Source organism: Ammospiza nelsoni, chromosome 9 (genome assembly GCF_027579445.1).
Source record: "Ammospiza nelsoni isolate bAmmNel1 chromosome 9, bAmmNel1.pri, whole genome shotgun sequence".
Taxonomy (NCBI): Eukaryota; Metazoa; Chordata; class Aves; order Passeriformes; family Passerellidae; genus Ammospiza; species Ammospiza nelsoni.
Genome location: NC_080641.1, coordinates 18,889,786 through 18,910,530, shown reverse-complemented (window position 1 = coordinate 18,910,530; position 20,745 = coordinate 18,889,786). Strand labels below are relative to the sequence as shown.

The window sequence follows — 20,745 nt, the reverse complement described above, 5'->3', positions numbered from 1 at the left end:
AGAAGCCCAGGAGCGTTTCCCTGCTCCAAGCATTTGTTGCACAGGAATGCAAGGGTGCAAGTCTGTGGGCACAGCTTGGTGCAGCCTGGCAGCTGGAGTCTGAAGCAGTGGCTAGGATAATACGAACGCTGGGTATCTGCTTGGAGATGCAGCAGCCACAGACAGTTTGAAGGAACAAAAATTCAAAATGGAAAAGACGTGACCTTGATGCGTTTTAAACTAAGTGAAAGCAAATGTGCTTAGATTTCCTGGGAAAAAGATGCTATTGGAAATTCTGTGTAAGTGTAAATATATGAAAGCCAAAGGAGGTAAAGTTTTTCCTAATTAGGATAATTAAAAAGAAAAGCAGTCAGCAAGCTGAATGCCAGACACAGAGCACCACAGCTCCTTTGCTAAAGCAGGAGCAGATGTATTCGTGGAGTGATGTGTCCTGCTCTTCTGGCACCCTGGTTGCCGTCCCTGGGCAAAACCTCTGCACTCCACATGGTGTAATCCAGTTTAGGTTGTACAGCATTGCTGGTCAAGATTATGACATTTCCCCTTTGACATTTCCCCTTCTTCCTAATTTTTAAGTGACAAAAAACATGTCAGTCTTACTGTGGCTCAGCTCACCCATCATCTCCAGTTCCTCAAAAATCTCTCTGGGAAATTTAGGTGCCTTCCAGCTCTATGAAGTAGGTCCACAGGGTTTGCAGCATTAAATCCAGATCACAATGTTAAAGTTACATAGATAGAGGGGACAAATATGCCTATTCTAGATAAGCCTGCAAAATTAGATCAACTGTCAAAAAATTGTTTTGTCCTGAAGAGAGATGGCAGAAAGGAAAGGCAGAGCACATTTTAGGACCACTTGGGAGCCCTTTATGTGGGTTCTGGCCATTCAGTCTTCAATAAAAAATGAATGCTAACCATGGCAACCACATCAGCCCCCTTTGAGAGAGCCACTGCTTGAATGAAGATGGGCGCTCACTGAAGAAAGCCTAACAAACACATGTAGACCTTTTACAGAGCTGTTCAAGAAAACAATCTCACTTGAAGAAGCAGACATAATTTCCCAGGAAGCATGTAAGAGGTAATGCAATATGCTGCTAGCTTTCCCTGCCTCTGCTGCCTGCCTGCTCCTGGGAATTGCTGTTGTTTGGGTGGTACAGGGGGTAGAGAAATGGCAAAGGTGTGGGCCTGCTACCTGCACCACTGTGAGGGCTCACTGCCCGAAATATTTTGGATACTTGCCCATTAAAGCTTCCCCCAAAGCCCACACATGCCCATTGAGTCACTGTTTTCCTGAAATCTTATGCCTGGTAGGTATTTTCCTGAAGTGCACCCTTTTGCTTTAATCCCTGCCTAATCTTACAGAAAGATGCAAACAATTTTGTAACATCTCTGCCTTGGGGAGTCTCATAGATGTTCAACAAACTCTTCTGTGGCTCTTTATTCATGTGCCCCAAGAGCAGATTGGGGTCCCTTCCCCTGTCTGCAGGTTTGGATATAAAATACTAATAGATCAACCTTCTGGAAAGAGAATGCTTGGATTTGTAAAACTGGAGAGAAAATGTTTATCTGGGCAGTATTAGATTAGTCACAGATTAATTACAATTGAAAAGTATAATTCATCTGTAATAAGAGTGAATTCTTCACTCAAGATTCATAGCAAAATAACATTATTTTTCAAATAGAAGTAATTTAAATGGAAGTAAGACCTTCTAATGCCACCATCTGTACAAGTAAATTACTTTCAAAGTAATTAAATATGCATATCTGGGCTGTGTACTGTACTGATGAACCAAGTTTTATGGAAGCAATATGCTTAAAAATCCCTTAGGTATTAAAGATGAAGAACCCATGGCATTTTGCATTCATATAACCATGAATAAGAAAAAATATTTTCTCTGCTGCATAATTTTGGGGAATATATTTTTATTAACTTTTCCAGGTTAATTAATACTTTTGCCAAATAGCAAATACGATCATCATATTTATTAGTCTGACATTTCAGAGGGACTTAAAGCTCTATAAGAAGTTTCAGCATTGTGTGTGCCTGAATTTATGATTGTGACACAGTCACTCATCTTCTGCAGATTCCCAGGAAGCAGAGCAGTGCAGTGAAACCGAAATCATTATGTTGACTGAATTCATTACTGCCGGACTTGTCCCTCCATGAAATAGCACTGCTCAGCCAATTGGGATTCATGGTCACAGCCCTTCATGGGATCATCAGGGTTTATAGTCCATAACAAATACAAATACAGCCAGGAACAATAACAGTCTGATACACCTGATCTATTACCCCGCCTTGTGAGACTGTCGCGGGCGCCAGAGGCAGCGACGGGCCGTGTGTGTTCCCTTGTGCGGATGGATGGCACAGTCCTGTGGAAGCAGAGGCTGGGCCTCAGAACACAGCACTGGCAGCATGCTCTTCAGTGACTAAAGCCCATCTTTGTGCTGGCAACACAGTGTTCGTGACTGGTGTGTAGGGGAGCTTTGAATATTTGCTGGAAGCATGTGAACACTGCAGAAATTCTTGGTTAAAGAAATACCCGAAGTCAGTTGTGTGGAGCGCTTCAGAAGAAGTCTGAAATCCCAGTTCAACCCTTTCAAAGCAGCAAATAGAGCTGTCTACATGCTACCAAAATGCAAGAGCAAATTCAAGCATAAAGACACACAGTGGGCACAATCTCTCTTTGCAAGTCAGCCGCTGCATTCTGCGTGTGATGTGTGTTTTACGTCAATGTAACATTGATTATAAAATGTGCAGAGGTTCCCTGACATCAAGTGATTTAGTCTACCTGCAGCACTTTCATAGTTATCTCCTCAGATTAATTGCAGGAGTTTGACAATAGATCAATTCTTCCTGCACCCCAAATGTGAAATAAGAAATGGTGGCCTGAAACACAGAAAAGAAACGATGAAAGCTTCATTTCTCTGCTCTCCCTGTGCTAAAACGTGTGAACTAATATGTTATGTCCACCCTTTGGGACCTGCCTATGTGTGTTTTAGATCATGCTTTGTGATAGATGGAGGTGGAGTATATGTAGCCAAGAGGAGAACCATTAGAAATGTTTTAATATTGGAAGTATTGAAGCTTGGATGCTGTGAGTTCTCACCTAGCATAAGGCAGAAATTTGGTGTCAGGTTCAGCTGCATCCACTCTAATCATGCACAAATATGATGCTGGAGGTAGCCTGCATGAGTTTTCTTAAGTTCCCTTTGTGTATCTTGTCACCTTTGTCTCTTCTGTCCCTGAACCTCAGTTCATGCCCAGTCTGCAAACCCCAGCCTCTGCAACATGCTCTGCTTTCAGCAATTCATTTTCTGTCCCTACCACTGGAAGACAAGACTTCTAGAAGATTTTCTATGAGGGTTGATGTTGAAAGAGAACAAAAGGAGGAATTTAGGTGTGATTGTGCTGAGTGAATCCTTGACAAAGGGGCTTTTGGCTCTGTGGGCCAGCTCCTATCAGGGCTGCATATGAAAGACTTTTATAGTACTCCTGAGAAAGCCTGATTTTCAGGTCAGGGTCTGACCTGTAACAGACAATATTTACATAATGCTTATTGCTTTTGGGCAGCAAATTGCTTTTGGGAATTTAGGAATTATAGCAATAACGCAAAAGAAACTCTGCATGGCCAAAAAGAAACAATTTAATTGTGACTCACTTCAGCTTCTGAATGTGGCCACTTTGCCATGGCAAAGTCCATGTTTATGCTAAAAACATTCTTACACTAGCATTATTAGCATAATGTGACACGTTTCCCAATAATTTGAAAGTGAATCTTCCATGTGTTTGAAAATGACAAGGCAGGACAAGAACATTAAAATCATCTTTTCCTCCTGTGTAAGAGTGACTTGTGTTCAGTATGTCTCCAATTCTCACAGAGGCTGGAGCATTATTTTTCACACCCTTTTCCCCCCATTTAGCTTCTAGTTACTTAGACAAAATTGAGAGAACTTTTTTACTTGCCATGCTTTTAAAGCTTTAAAAGCTTTTGCTGAAAAGGTACCTATTTTCTTATCACTTTTTTTTTTCTTTCTCTAGAAAAGGGCTTAATTTGAAGTTCTTTTTTGGCAGCTGTATTTCATTGTGATGCATTATGTCAGGGCACATCAGTCACATGAAAATTTATGGAAAAAAACATACCCTTTTTAGATGTCCCTCTCAGCAGCCCTCCTCAAAACACAGTGTTTTTTTCAAGGAATTCAACAGAAACTATCAACAGTGGTATGATTCTTGAAACATTTTGAGTGTAATGGCTTCATCTTACTCAATTATAGAAATGTCGCTTAAAGAATGAATACAGAAATTAATGTGGTGAACTTAGTAATTCTAAAAAAAATTGGCCATTTTCACCTATTTGTGATGTTTACTTTTTAGTGTTGAGCAAGGGCTTCTCTTCTTTGTAACCAAGATAATCCTATGCTATTCCTTATTTTACCATTAAATGAAATACATTCTGAATTCAGATGAAAATGAGTGACCTTGATGAAAGTGGGCTTCAGGTGTCGCACAGTAAGCATTGTACATTTTTCTTTGCTCTGATCCTCCAGCACACATAAGATTTCACCTCTTCACCTTTGAACAAGATTGCACTAACTTTGATCTTTTCAATTTTGTTCAACTCCAGGAAAGGAACAGCTACTTGAAACATGTTATCATTTAGAGTTTCAGAGGTTCTTTAAAAAAAAAGAAAAAAAAAAGAAAAAAAAAAAGAAAAAAAAAGGAGGGGAAAGGAAAAAAAACCCTTGAAAGTATGAACTAAACGCTGTAGATTTTTATCTTGAGCATCAGCTTTTGCAGCTAGTGTGTAATGGTTTAACGTCAAAAACTGTCTCCATGTAGAACAAAACAAAATACAGATTTTAAAAGCACACAGAATTATTAAATACAAATCTCATTTTTGGCAAGCATTTTTCTTCAGTAGTGATGTGGGTATCCTATCCCAGGTCAAAGCATAAGCTTTGTGTTCTTGCTCCTTTGCCTATGGCCTAAACATATTATTTGAGACTCTGTACTTATGTGATACTAATTCATGGTACTGACAGTTAATCTATTTTTATAACTGTTATTATCTGAGCAAAATAAGGTTCTTCATTTTCTCTTCAAGTCTGAGAGCATCTAACAGTGGGGAGCAAAGTTAAAAGTATGATATTTTGAAGATCTTACATGGTTTAGCAATATTCTTAAAATGATTATCACCATATGCCAACATGGTAGTTATTTTGCTGTTATTTCAGTATTATTTGGGTTTATTTAGGGGTTTTTTGCTATTACAAGACAGATTTTTCACCCAAATACTTAAAAATTTTAAATCACAGAGCACTAGTGTACCAGCCCCAATGAGGCTTTAAAGTCCTAGGAAGTTTAATCAAAATTCTTAATGATTACTAAAAGTTTACATTTTTTTCCCATTGGCTCCTCTTTATTCTTGCCTAGTTTACTCAGATGTGCATTATTTCATTCCTGTCTTCTCTGCTGAGACTGCAGTTGTTTAGGGAGGCTCATGATAAGTAGCTCTTTGTGTCCATCCTCTTGCTTTATTTTGAGGTTTGCTTTGCACAACAGTACAAATGGGGGCAGTTTCTCCCTTCTTGGATGTGATGCTTATTGAATTTGTTTCCATTAACAAGCTGTTAGAAACAAGTTAATGCCACATTAATTTACTCTTACATCTGATTTGTCCTGCCTATTCTAAGGGTTGCTTAGACAACAGATCATCCCCTAAATATCTCATAAAAGGTCTGCATTCCACTCCCTGCAAAAGTGGAATTATGATTAATAATTTATACCACATTAAAACACTAATGACAAAAGACATAAAAAAGATATTGGTGTGCAGGTGAAATTATTGGCAGAGCTAATCTCTGCAGAGATCCTTGACATGGTTACTCGGAGGGACTAAGTAATATATTGCTATTCATCAGCTGTTTATCCATTTTTCTTTTGCTTCACAGTTTCCTAGGTGTCAGACAATCCTGGAACCAAGAACCTCTGAGAACATTTCATCCTCTGGTTTCCCTGAAACTTTCAGTTACACCCTGAAGTTACTGGAATCCATGTTCTGTTCAAGGTATTTGCCTCCCCACTCCTCTTCAAGAGCCTTTGATCTGTTGTGAACTGAAGGTTCATTGAGACTTTCATTTGTTACTTTTCATAGCTCTGATTTCTTGAGGTTAATCAGATGTCTTATTTGGAGCTGTACTTGATTTTCTGGCCTCCCCATCACATGCCTTTTGCAGGTGAGCCCCATTTCCAAGCAACTTCTGTAATAGCCAGTGCCTCATGTGACCACTTGGCTGCCACCTACTCAGACGTCTCTGTGGGAGGTTTGTGGTGAAGCCATATGGGCTCTTGGGTCCTACAGGACGTTGGCAGGTGTAGCAGAAAACTTCAGGTTCTCTAGTGACGATGGGGTTAGCACCAGTGTAAAATCAAAGTGGAAATGTCCTAAAGCAGTAGTACTGAAAGAGAGATTAGTCACTGCCAGTTATGGGGAGAAAATATGACAGCCTGTGAGAGCTGATCCTTTTAGTGTTGCCCAGGTACCCAGCAGTGCAGTGTGTGGTGAGAAATTACCTGTGAGTGAGACAGGCTATTGCTTACAGCCTTCAGGGCCAAGAAAATCCGCTCATACCCCAGTGTCTGCTGGCTGTAGTTCCAGGCTCTCTCACTGTCACAGGAGCAACCTGTCTGTAGTTTCCTTCTCCAGACAGTTTGCTGCTGCCAGGAAGCACCCCCAGGAAGCACTGACATTTCCAAAGCACTCAAGCAATAAGCATGGCTAACAAACTCATAGGTTTGTGACGGTTTGAGGTAGATGTCCTCATCCAGGTTTAGTGGCATCATTCTGCTCCACTTAAATCCTTCCATTTTCCTAATTTTTCCAGGAAAAAGTACAACCCCCAAATTTCAATCATCAAATCAAAGATTTCTCATTGCAGAACAACACAAAATTTTTTAAGCAATACATTTTAATTTCAGTTTTCTTGAGTCCATGCATAACAAAATGATTGCGGTATATAGGACAATAGCTATCTTAAACTATTGTCTAGATAGATTTTCTTTTAGAGTAGTTGGTAGTTGAAAGCTATCCTTATTGCACCGAGGGAGTAAAATCCACACTTGTTAGGCTCTTATTTCATCCTCTTTCCTATGGTCTCACCTTTTTGGCCCTGCTAACTTTCATGTCCATAATGAACTCCATTTAGCTTCCCTGCAGCAGGACCTTGTCTTTGTTAATCACTGACCCAGCGGAATGAAGCTGCATAGGAGAGCAGGTTATTTTTTTTTTTCCTGGATTTTCTCTACTTCCTTTAGCAGTTGTAACTTCTAAGAAACTGCAGAACAAACAAGTATAAAAGATCAGGAAGATGGCCTGAAAAAAAATAATGTTTAAAAGATGTTTCATTGTACTCAGTTCTCCAGTAGCTGCCAGCTACAGACTGATGGCTGAAATCTTAGAAGTTGTTAATGAGATTAGGTCTTTGGCAACTGATTGCTTAATGCTGTCTTCTCATTGAGTGGTGTCATGTTTGTGGGTTTTTTACTTTTTTTCTTTTTTTCAGTGACCATATATAAACTTGTCATGGAGATCAGCTGAGACCTCATGGCAGAAATCTCGTTTGAAACAACTGGAAATTACTTCACCTTGGTTCAAGCCACAGCACAACAGATACTTTCTCCTCCTTCTCCAGCCCTGCTGTGAGTCAAAGGCATTTTCTGGGCTGCAACTTTCCTGTGCTGAATGACCTTGAGCCTCTTGCTGCTGCCTTGTCTTTGCTTGGCTCAGCATGTGCATCCCTTGCTCTTTTAAATATGCCTGCATGCTCACCTTTGCTGTGTTCCTTTTTCTCCACAGCTGAAGGTATTGGTCCTTTGTCAGGCTTTGAGACTCGCCCATTTTAGCTCATAAACGCCTATAGTGATTCTCCATGCTTTTGACAGCAAGGATTTTTTCACCTTATTAAAAGAATGTTGGTATTGTCAAACGCATAGTACTTGCCTACTAGTATGTTTCCTTTCTGCCCATGCTTGCAGAGCAAGGGAAAATTAGGTGAAAAAGTAGAGTAGTAGCATTTTATACTTGTTTTGCTGGGACATAAATTTGCAGATCTGTGAAGTGGGGGAGAATCAGCGCACCGTGACTCACAGCACAAGCACAGCACAGTGGGAAGAGCCCAGCTTGGGTTGTGTGTATCCTTTACTAACAGGGAAAGCTGAAATGCTAATTGACGTTGCAATCTGCTTCAGGTCAGGTAAAGGCCATCAGACCCCTGCAAATGCTTAATCCTTCCCATGGAAGCTTTATGGGATTCCCAAGGATCCTACAAAAATAGCCTTTATGTTTGTTTACATGGAGAATCTCTGCAGGAAGCAGAGCAAGCAGAGTGGTGGTGGGGAGGCTCGGGGATGGCAGTGGTGTCAGGAGGGATGGTGAGGCTGGGCAGAGTCATCACTCTTTGCTCTTTTTTTAATGTTAAACAACATGTAAATACTCCTGTAAAACAAAGCAGCCACTCTTTGCTACCAATCATTTCTCACATCTTCAGCCTCCTTGTAAAAGGCTGCATCAGCTTTTCCCAGAGATGAGCACTAGGATAGATTCAAGCACAAGCTGAATGTAACAGGGTGTAAGGTGGGGTAGATGCAATGCTGAGCACTGTGTAACTTCCAAACAGTGTGATGAAGCCAGTCCATACCTTCAGCAAGGTACTCTAGCACAAGCATGACCTAAAAGCATGTCTTGCTGAAATACAGGGGCTGTGTTACACACACTGTGCATGCTGAAGTGTTCTGCTGGGTCGAGGCCAGGATGTTCAGCACTGTGCAGGCTTAGCCCTTCCAGATGTCTCCAAAGATAAAATGGAAAGAAAGTGACAGTCAGTCCCAGTCACATGGAACACAACCCGGTTTTAAAAGGCTACTTTTGATAATTAGGTATTTTGTGTACTGTGGCAAGATGTGAATTACAAAACCCCTAATAATAATGTAGTTCAGTCAGGGTAGCCTTGAAATTAGACCCCTAGCAGAGAGGTTGCACTGTATAATGATAGTACAGTACCATTTGTTTCAACACATTTAGCACTTCAGAATGGGATTTTTTGTTAAACACCAGATGTTCTGGTGACCCGAGTGCTGACTCTAAGAGAATACACAATAGAATAGTGCGTCAAGGTCAATGGCACAAATTAATCTGTATTATCATGCTGTCATATTGTACTGTACACCCCATATGAGCAAGATCTATGGCTGGTTCCTTCTTTACGTGCAACTGTATGGGGTGTTGCATACACAGATTTAGAGTTTCCCAAGCCTTCAAACCCCCCTGAAAGAAATCTGATTCTTGCTTTGATAGTTTAAATTGTAAATGTGACATTCTTACAGCCGGTGAGGGCTGTGTGGGTATGTGACTGTAATCTCACAGAACCAGAGAGATGTGCAGGAGCACAGTGAGAATTACATCTCTTAATTGTAAATTCTGCCTTTAAGGACTTCAAAATAATAAACTAGGTAGCTTGGTTGTCTGCATTTTTCCTTTGACTTAACAATGTGATAAGGCACAAATGAATAATTGTTTACAAAATTTTAAATGATAGTTTATCTGCAGTAGATACTTCTGTCTCCATGAGTCCCCCATATTCCTTCTCCCTGCCCTGTGACTTCTAAGCTATTGCTGCAAGATGGCAGGATGTCAATGCCCCCCAGATTGAACTTGTGATTTGTTTTTCTTTGATTTATGGGCTTGTAGTCAATAAACTTTATAAAGGAAAGTATCAGACTGAGCAATCAATCAAAGATAAGCAGATTCTTGTCCTTTAAAAGCATTTCACCCCAGTAAGCAAGGGTCTCATTCATCTTTTACAACCACTCTTGCAGCTTTCAGCAGAGAAAGGACTTGCTGCTGACTACATTCCCTTCTGCTGAAAACTCCCCTGTTCTGAGCTGAGATTTTTAAAATTCATTGCAGCAGTACATTTCCTTCCCATGTTTTTTGCTATCTCTAAAAGGGAAAATTGCATGTTGTTACTAAAGGTAAATCTCCTTGCTGTGTAGAAGAAAAAAGGCTCGTGTTTTTAAGTGTGAGAGGCATGGACTGTTGTTTTACAGAAACAGTATTCATTTTCTTTGTTATTTTACAAAACAAAACATAAAAATAGGTTCCCATTTGTTTTTTATTAGTATCTGAATTTCATTTTGAGTAAGGCAAACGTTATCCTGCATGTTTTGCTTCTCTGAAGCACAGATGGTGTGCATATGCAGATTGGTGATTTTTTAATCAAAACAGTGACACTTGGGAATATATGTAAGTATTGTAATAATGCATTAGTCAGGAGTGATGTTGTAACACACTGAGATCATACACATAAATCTAAGACACCATGTCTAGACACCCCAGGGAAGATGGCATGCCATGGGTTAGAGCAAGCATTAAGGAAGTGCAATATTTCAAATATGATGGGAAAATAATGCAATTTGCAGACTTTAATAAAACCATTGGGGAATTAATTTTACTAAGCATACACTCTCTCCAAAAAACATCGATGTTTCTACATTTGCTTCATAGATAATCAGAAGGCGAGACACTGTACCTGCTGTCTCAGGCATAAGCACAGTACGGTATCTATGAATTGTGCTGTACCTTTAATATGCTGAATATGAAAATAATCCCTTTATAGTGCTTTAGTAGTACAAAACTGCATTATGCAAACAATGCACAGGCAGCATAAACCTTGGAGATTCAGAATTTGAAGAGCTTTTAAATTAATCTCATAAGTGTTGATTTGGGCATGCTCAGGGAGTGCGCTCAGCTGTAAAACTTGACCGACCTAACCCTCCCAGTTTTAATTATTAGCTTTTTGATTATCAAATATTAAATGAAGAGGTGCAATTTATGACTTTTGCATGTATAATTTTCCTTTCTCACTAAAGGTTTTCTAAATTTTATTTAAAAAATCCTTGCTGTCTTTGGCTGATTTTTGTTATCTATTCTCTTGTATAGCTCTTGGTATATAATTTTAATCAGCCAACCACTTTTTAAATTTTTGCCAGCTGATAACTACTCACAAGCAAGTAACTTGCAATACTATGCCAGGAATGTTGTGATAAAAATGTCAGTTTAAACCTGGCCAAGGATGACAATCATAACTATTTCCAAGTGAAAAACTTGAACAGAATATATAACACAATAGCACTTGTTACTTTCTGCTAGTGTAGTACATGCAGGAACTTTAGAGGTTCCCATAATGGTAACCCTCAGAGTCAAAACCCCACTTCAAAATTGGCTGCATTGGTGACTCCATCAACCTCATCATCTCTTGTCATCTGAAAGGCTAATAGTAAAAAATCTTCAATACAGCTGAACATTTTCAATTAAAATATCATCAACTCAAATGCTAGCTGTAATCAGTCCAGTAAATTCGGCAGCTATAGAAGTCAGTGAATGAGGGAACTCCGGTTTTGCCAATAGAGACCATGGGTTATATCCTGACCAATTGAACTCTGTTTCAGAAAACTAGGTGCATATGTTACCATGGAATAAACCCAAGCAATTTGGTCTTTGCTGTCCCCTCATCTGTCTTTTCCTCTCTGGACTATAAAGACACTCATCCAGAATCCTTTATTAGGACAATAATGCAGTGGAAAGATATTTGAAATCAAAACCTGAAACATGATGGGTTGGGACGTAAGCAATACTTTGAAGTTGTCAGGAGATTTTTGGAAAAGGTGAGTTCACAGATTTGGGAGCAATATGGTGTAGTTGCAGTGTTGTGAGGCTTCTCTGCACACAGCCCACCTCCTTCAGAAAATTGTAAACCACCTCTTGTATTCAGCTTTTCCCATTTTAAAGTAGATTTAACCTTCTAGGATGTTCAGGAAATGTGAATGGGCTTCAGGGCTTGTGCAGGGGTATAAATACATCTGCAAAATAATAATAATGAGCAGCTTTCATGAATCTCCATGGAGATTTCTTCTCTTTGAGTATCTTCCAAGGTCTTTGCCACAGTCAGTGCACAATATCTCTGGCTTTAGACCAATCTTCCTGTTGCCCTTTTCCTTTTCCCATCTAGCTAGTGCTACACAAATATTACTAGTGTATATTATAGTTATTATATATTTGTTTACACAGTCTTCATTTTTCTTTCTCTTTCCTTCATATTCTCTTACTCTGAAACTTGATGTTTGTTAAATTTCTGTTTCCACCAGCACTTCATCTGTGTTAATTTTTGTCATCCTTCATATTACAGTATTACATCCTTCATTCTTCATATTACAGTCTACTCAGTACCACATAAAAATGCACTAATGTTTTAATTTCAAGATGGTGTTGCTAATATCAGTTCTTGTGAATTAAATGTATTACAGTCAGATTGAATACATATAATCCTTACTGTTTGCTAGAAGAGAACTCAAATCCTGGATTCTTCTATTCTGTAGAAGCTGCTGCAGTTTACTTTTAGCATTTTCCCCCTACTAGATGGATCTTTGCTCTACCTTTTGGTACACAGGAAGAGGTTCCATTTTTCTCTATAACTCCTGGCTGCATCCCACTATGGCTGATCTTCAGCAGCACACTTGCACTGCTCCTCCTCCTCATGGACATCCACAGCAGAGAGAACGGGGTGAGGAAGGTGGGCTTACCTTCTCTCCTGGTGCATATCCACGAGTGGTTTGGATCAAAACATGCTATAGATCTAGTTCTCCAGCTGTGGGGGTGTAAGTGATGGCCCTGTTGTTGGACTGGGCTCAGCAGAGGGTCGGCCATGGTTGGGGATGGGGTGTGATGGGGACGGTGGCTCCTGGTGCCTCCCTGCCGTGAGTGCACAGCCTTCCCTGCACAGTCTGAGATGGTCATTTAACCTGGCCGGGGAGAGCAGCTTGTCATCCTGCAGGAATGTCAGATGCTAGACAGACCACTTTAACCTTGCTTAACCTTTCACTGTGCTCCTCAGCTAATGAGATGAATGAGAGTTTTATTGGTTCTTCTTGACCTAGATCTTTTACATGACAGTTCCATGTATCTGAGCAGCCTAATGCCTTGTGTTTTGTAAATCAATATAGCCTTATCTATTTTTTTAAAAGCTAGAAATGTTTATTTTAGGCCTAGTATCATATCCTATAAATAATATTGATATTGTTTAGCCTGAAAAACTATTTAATTTTCAATTGGCTCACCTTGTTAGTCAAATACAGTTCTTGGGTAAGTCCGACCATGATTCTCATTACTTTTATCCCTATGGTGTTTGCAAACCTGGTGTCAATAAATTGCAAATGGGATCTCCTGTGCATAAACCACATCTTAGTTTTCAATTTATGGAAGTTTTTCAGACTCTGAGATTTAATGGGCAAACAAAAGAAAGCAGTTATAGCAGATTGCACAGCCTCAAATAATGCAAATGTTGTAGGACAGTGATGGGAATGTGCAACATTAAGCCAGCCTTTCATGGTGTTATGTGAATTGCACTGGTTCAGCTAAAATGGAAAACTTAAACATTTATTTTATATTTACATCTTCAACACACACTTTTCCTAGTTATTATTTTATTTATGTCCTTCCATCCTTGCCATCCTTCCATTGATTGAAGTATAAATACTCTCATTGCCATTTGTGATGTTGTGAAATGAAAATTTCAAGGCAAGAGAACAAAATATTGTTATTCAGGGTTAGGGTCATTGCTCCATCTGTTGTCTGCTGTGTTTGACACAAGCAGTATTGTACTGCATGTACAACTAGAAAGGACCTGTACGGTGATGTTTCTTACAGGTGCTTCAGACGCTTCTGAAGGCTTTTTTGAACACAACTTCTGACATTTCCTCCCCATGTGTTCAAGACTTCTGTACCAGTACTTTCTCAGTTTCTATTCTGAATTAAAATGAATTCCTGTCTATTTACATGCTTGATGTAAGTAAACAAAATTTCCAAGACCGAGTCAAATGAGACAGTATATTAAAATGCATTTCTCATTGTCCAACTCTGTGATAAGATTCTTATACAAGCCTTTGGATTGCAGGGTAAATAGATACCCATTTGATCTGTTCATGTATAAGACACAAAATCTGATTCAATTTTCCTTTCATAATAAATGTTTGACACTTTAGGTACCAAATAGATGATACAAAGGTTGACTCTGAAAGTACAGGCTGAATTCATATACAAATGCAGGCATGATAATGATTTTCAGGCTCATTTTTTATGTTAGCATTACACAAATGCAGCCAAGGAAGTGATTAGTACATTTCTCTGTTGAACTTCTGAGACATTAGTTTGTGTATTATTACTTGCAACTAGCTTTTCAATTTTACTGTTATTTGCCTTTCTCACTTGGTAAGGACGAAGTATCAGATTGATGATTTACATTTTATATGGGAAAAAATAGGAACTGCAAGAAGGTTGGTCTGTGAATTTTTATAGAAACATCAGAGAAGCTAAACAGCTTTAGCTCTTTAGTTCCAGAAATTAATGTATAATATTGTTTTCCAAAACCACAGCATCATCTCATGGCATTAAAAATGACTGTGGGAAAAGCACGTAAGTCTATTTTGTATTAAAATGAAGCAGCAAGTATTAATTCCTGCTTCCAAGATGCTCATGTGAATTTGTGATAGGTGTCTAAATGCGGAGGTAAGTAATAAGCAGGTATTGACTTCTATTGAGATCAGTATCGAGATTTGTTGACCCAAAGAGGTTACAATTGACTGAAGAGTGGGACAGTAAATCTTGTTATTGAACAAAAAGCTGAAGTCAATATATGTATTATTATAAACATTTTTCTTTTGGAAGAGATAATAAGGGTGGAGTGGTTTAAGGCTTTAGATTTATACGGCCATGATAGCATACAGTTCTTTTATGCAGTCACAGGAGGAAAATGCCTGGAGGGAGTTTGTGGGGGATTTTTTGGTGGGTTTTTTTTGTTTGCTTGGGAGTTTTTTTTGGTTGTTTTTTTTTTTTTTTTTTTTTTTTGTGTGAGTGTGCCTTTTTAAAATTTTTATTTATTTATTTTTAATACAGCTTCACCAATCATGCCAAAGCAGTAAAGCCTGCATCAACTTTCACATCATAAACCCTTATTCTCATTGTTTTATAACTCAGCTATAAAGGTTATTTTCAGATTGAAATTTGGCCTGCAAGCTCTTTGGCTAAGAATCATTTTTTCCCCAGAAGGGTGAAAGGAATAAAGATGATCTATTGAACTATTTATTGAATTTTAGAGGAGCACAGAAAATACGTGTTGTGATTTTTATATAATTCAAGATTTAGATTGTATTCCTTATTGAATATTATTTTCTGCATAAAGCTAGGATTTACTTGATCATAAAGGTGGTGGCTGAAAATGTTCTTTCAGTGGTTTAAAATACTTGCTAATATTAATCCATGCCTTGTATTGTAAACAAGTACGATTTTTATGATTTTTATATTTTAGTCCGTTCTATTATGCTCTGGTCAGTACATTATATTTTAGGTTATTGCTTGAAAAAATAAAGAGGAGACAGAGCATAGAAGTAAAGAGAAATCCATCCATCTGAAGACATTAAACTTATCAATTAAAATCACATACATTCTATAGTGAGTGACTGACTGAAGAAATAGATGTTGAATTGCAGTTTTATAACATTTATATCTGTTAGTATCTTGACTGCCAGTAGAAATGATCCTTCAGTAACTCAGAAATCCTCTAACAAAAATAATTTGTTGCTTTCCATTGCAGAAACCATCTGCCTCCTTACTTAGTTCACAAGACCCTCTTATGTTTCTCTAGGATTCAGGAACTTGTACTAATTTAGGAGACTCACTGAATCTCTTTAGCAGCACAGGCTATGATGAATGCATCAAACATCTTCTCTGCTCTTTGCACTGTCTTGCTGTGAATGTGAGAACAAACCCCACGTTGGCACCCTTGTCCTGGAGCCATTTGGTGTCCTGGTGTCAGCTCCCAGGGGCTGCCCCAGGCTGGCAGTGGAGCCCTGGCTGTGCCCAGTGCCCGTGCTGGGCAGCACCCTGCTCTTCCTTCTGCACAGGGCAGAGAGGAGCAACCACCCCAGCCAAACCCTGGGACCCCCCAGCTCTGCTCTGCGGCCTGGGGAGGTTCTCCCTGCTGCTGACCCTCGATTCAGTTCCCTTCTGAGCTCCCAGCCTGGTGGCATCCCTTGCAGTGGCATTCCGAGCTGGGAATTACTGCACTGTGGCTGATGGCCAGCACCTTTCCCCTCCTTGGAGAAGTTCTGCTGCTGTCTCTGTATACCTTCATAGAAATATCATGGAAATTATCTGCTCTTTTGTCAGACCTCAGTATGGTAAAAGAGACCTTGAGAAGTGTACATCCCACAAGAGCAGTATTTCCAAATGACCTGCAGAAAAAAACCAGACTTGTTTTGAATTGAATGCTATTTCCTCTCTCTGTTTATGCAGTTTCTGTTCTGGAAATGTGTAGGAGGGAAGGGTAATTGTCTCATCCTCAATTTTGCCCCATTTAAAATATGCAGGCAGATAAGCTCTGTTTCTCTAACTAAAACTGTGTCCTGAGGCCTTAGCTTTCCACAAGGCTGACAATTTCTTTTGGTCCTTTGACTTTTGTCCTTTAAGTAGCAAAGAGTAAAAGTACAGAAAAACCATTTTGTAATCCCTAAATATGTCATAGCTACATTTTCCTTTGTAATGTGGAGTGACCTTTGTGCTCACGGTGCATCAGGAGTGCATCTGGCTGGGGATGCTGGTACTGGCACACAGTGCAGTGGCCTTCCTCCCGGACAGCAGAGAGAAGCTCAGCTTGCACTCTTACCCAACATGGACATGCAGACTGGGACATTTTTGCTTATTTCATCACAATTAAATAAATTACTCTGTTTGAGTTGATGTTTGAGTTTAGCTAGAGAAGGTTGCTATGAAGAAGTTTGGCTCAAAGTACCTTGGGCTCCAATCACCATCAAACAAATCTATGGATTTTTGTGCTTTTTCTGAGGCTTTTCATTCACTATAAGATAATGTACTTCAACACTGTCTCTACAGTATATGAAGAAATTTTTTTTTGTTTCAAAAGCATGCATGTCCCTGAAAGTGTGCTTTGAGAAACCACAGCATCTGGCTATGCTTTGCCCACCTTACTGCAGTTTCTGTCTGTAGATGCTGATGCATTTAAATCAGTTGCCATTTCTAAGCTATTATAAAGGCTATAGATGAAAATCTTCTATAGCTACAAAGTGCCCACAGATTTATTCAAACCTACTGAAACTTTATTCATTTCCATTCCCAAGATAGCTTCCAGCCTTCCCCTATGGATATGCATGCTGTTTAATGGCACATGAATTAGCATGTCTGCTTGTTGGCACCAGTGTGGTAATGGTGGCAGTTGCTGATAAAGCTCATTAGATGGAAATAAAGGGTCTCAAGTAAGTTAATGGTGAAAAACATCTGAATTTAGTAGGAGTAGATCTGTGAGCATAAAATGAATGTGTAATATATTGAGCTTCAGCATGGTCAGGCTCTGGCTTGTGGCTTCTTCTTGTGAGGAGATTTTTTTAAATTCAGTTTTTATGTAATTTTATTTTAGAAAATCACCTCCTTTTTGGTGCATGAGCTGTCTAAAAAACTTTGCTGGTCTCTATTTAAGATGTGCTTATAGCAAGTGAATTGGAAGCTGGATTTGTGAAGTTGAAGGGCAAATCTATTTATGATGACATCCATTTCCTAAAGCTTGTGCTGGCAAGCTCTGCTGCTTCTGAATGAGATACACCTTTTTGAATATATGCTATTTAAGCACAGTATTGTGAGATAATACAAAAATACATATTCAACCAATAAGCATTGGGCTGAATGCCCCATCTGAAAATAACATCTTCTTTTCCAGTTTGAAAATGTTGCTTCTGCTCTCATTTTCCCATAAATACACCTTTGCCTTCTTTGGTCATACTGAACTAATTTTTGTTTGCAGTACAAGGTAATATGGTGTCAGAACAGGGCCATGCTTATCTAGAATGTGGTTTTTAGAAGAAACATGCTAGGGTGATGTATATGGGGCTTATTAGTGTTCACAGAGATAGCCAGATCGTGATTGATTTGCTCCTTCTGATGATAATTTGCTCCTTCTGATTTTGCGCTCTTCAGAAATTAGTGTGTTTAAGCTAGAGATGTGTTGCTCTCACCACTGTTTGCCAGAGTGGGATTAATAGTAGAATGATGTCGAGCCAGACAAACTTAAGTGGTAAAGTTACTTACTTTTTAAAAAAGAGAAGGAATTAGTGGGTTATGCAGGTGAAAATCTTTCCAGTATCACAAGCCTTGTAAGCCCAAAGAACGCTTTTATTATAGTCAGTGGGGGATGTTCAAACAATGAGAAGTTGAAGAGCAAAATGTGATTCTAGCTGATTCTTGATCTTGCTGGGGGAGGCAGTGCTTTGATTTCTTTCAGGAAAGCACAGTGCACACCTGTGGTATTATATAAAACATTACATAATTATGAGAATAACACCCTGAATTTTCTCTCTCCAGCTCTGGCCTAGTCCACCTTTAATGAAGCAGCAAGTGTGTGGTGACTTATGTTCAGATCTGTCTTTGTGCCTTAGCTTGAAAAGTGAGTGAATTTATACATGTTGCCCTTGGCATTTATTTTCTGGGGTTGCTTTGCTTATTTCAGGGAGAAAGCCTACTAATGTTCTCTTAAAATAAGTTTACTATTCAGGCCAGATTGTTGCCTTTTCTTTCCTGCCATGCTTGCAGCCTAATTGTATTTAATATCACAGTTCAGGGCTTTCCTCTCTCTGCTCCTTGTCACTCAGAGGTATTTAAAAGAGGATTTAAACCAGCTATTTTTTGTACTTAATCCTTGATCCCTTCTGCCCGCCCCCTGCCCAAGCTTGCTCATTCACTGGAAATAGCAACCTATGTCCACATTTTACTGCTCTAGTTTATAGTAATTTTGTCTTATGCCTTTGGAGTATAAATGATTGTTCAATTCAGACATTCAAAATGAAAGTGAAGTTGCCAGTGGAAACGGGTGACTCATTATACAATGAGTGAGTACAAATAAAAAGGTGCCTGAGTATAATAATCAGAAGATATTGACTTTTGTTGAGGTCAGGATCACAATTTATTAACCCAAGAGATAAATATTGACTGAAACTTTGGGCAGCTTTTTTTCCCCCTCTTTTCCTTATAGCTGAGAGAAGACTGTAGAGGATTTACTAAATAACTCCATCTGCCTGCACAGTGAGATGGAGACTTTTGCATTTTGCCTGCAGTTTTATGCTCATCTTTTGTTCTGGCTCTCCCAAGGGCAAAACGATTTATAGCGTATTTTAGAGGAATATTTAAAATCATGCTAATTGCTGTTTCTTTGTCATTAATTCTGCTCTTGACAAGCCAGAATCCTGCTCATGAAAGCAGGTTTTGCTTCTGAGCACTTCTGCAGATGATCCCAGCCCCAGACTGGCTGTCTGCAGTTTCTTTTCTGTCCTGGCCATTGCCCTGTCTGACGTCTCAGGGATCATTTTTGTGTATGTGTGTGTCTAAAAACACCAGGGTACTGAAGCAGCCATCAGACTGATGCCCTTGGGAATGGTGACTCCTTGTGCTGCTGACATTCTGTTCACTCTCTAGAAGGGGCTGTACAATCAAATTATTTGCCAGAGCAGAAGCAGCTCCTTAATTTGGCTGAAATGAGCACCCTGAAAGCTCTATTCTGCTGTCTTGGAAAACCAGGCTTTTCCAGGTTTCCTCCCTCTCTGACTGCTCTGTGCCTTCCAGGTACTACAGAGTTTGTGCTGAAGGATATGTTTGGGATTTATGTTTGGCATTTGAGCCTTTTCCGAGCAGGGCACTTACCTGTTTTTCATTCAGTTGCATTTTTTGTTTGTGCTTACTTTTTGGTTGTTTTTTTTTGATAGTTACATAAGTGGCATTTTGCAGGGTCTGGTCCCTGCCTCAGGAGCCACACGGGTGCAGAGCTCCCACAGGGCTGGCTGGGGACCAAGGGGTGTTGGCTGCCAGGTGCCACCTCACAGCTGCTGCCACCACACCTGGGCAACATTTGGAGCCCTTGTCCTTGCTGTGTTCCAAGCTAAATGAGATGGTGTAGAGAGAATTAATGTGACTTTCTACTCTTACAGGCTAATTTCTAGATTTGCTTCTTTTCTGTCCTGCCTTTCCTCCCTCTCCTTCTCCTTCCTTAGTCTTTTATTTTGTCAAATAATCTGCTTCTTTTTTGGTGTTCTCATTGCCCATTGTCTTGTGGTTTTGCTTCTGCATCCTCCTTAAAGTAAGATCTTTTTCTGTTCAGAGTCTGATTTACATGAATAATGCCTCAGGATAATCAGGCAGGATTGAATTTTCACACAATTTTAAATACTACAAAAGCTCCAGTGAGCTTTTAGCAGGAGAGGCTGCTTAGTGAGCACTGGAAAAGTGTTCTGAACCTGTTGATAAAATTTATCTGTGAAAAAGGGACTGCAAAGTATTAGTATCAAATTGTTATATATGGGAGCAAAGTCTTAAATCAAACTTTGTAATCCGTGGATTTTGGTGGAAGTGTGGATATCTGCATTGCAAACATAAGCCTACTGAAAATGCCTCCCTACCTCTGCAGAGCCTTCAGAATGGATCTGCAGATTCCTGAGCATTCATGGACCCCAGACTGGAGCTACAGCATAAAATCAGGGTAATGTTCTGGGATAATCTTCCCTGCTGAAGCTCAGCTTTGCTGAGCTGAGGAACCTGCCCCAAATGGTGACACAGGCTGATTTAAACAGTGCTTAAATCACTC

At 39.5% G+C, this 20,745-nt stretch overlaps 1 protein-coding gene across 1 annotated transcript in view; it reads left to right on the top strand.

Annotated features, from left to right (window-relative positions):
• Positions 1-20,745, top strand: part of PTBP2 (polypyrimidine tract binding protein 2) — a 202,983-nt gene that overhangs the window by 40,548 nt on the left and 141,690 nt on the right. Inside the window, exons 6-7 of the mRNA XM_059478048.1 lie at positions 5,950-6,065; positions 7,561-7,696. The gene's annotated coding sequence lies outside the window, so the exon portion shown is untranslated. The remainder of the gene's footprint in view (positions 1-5,949; positions 6,066-7,560; positions 7,697-20,745) is intronic.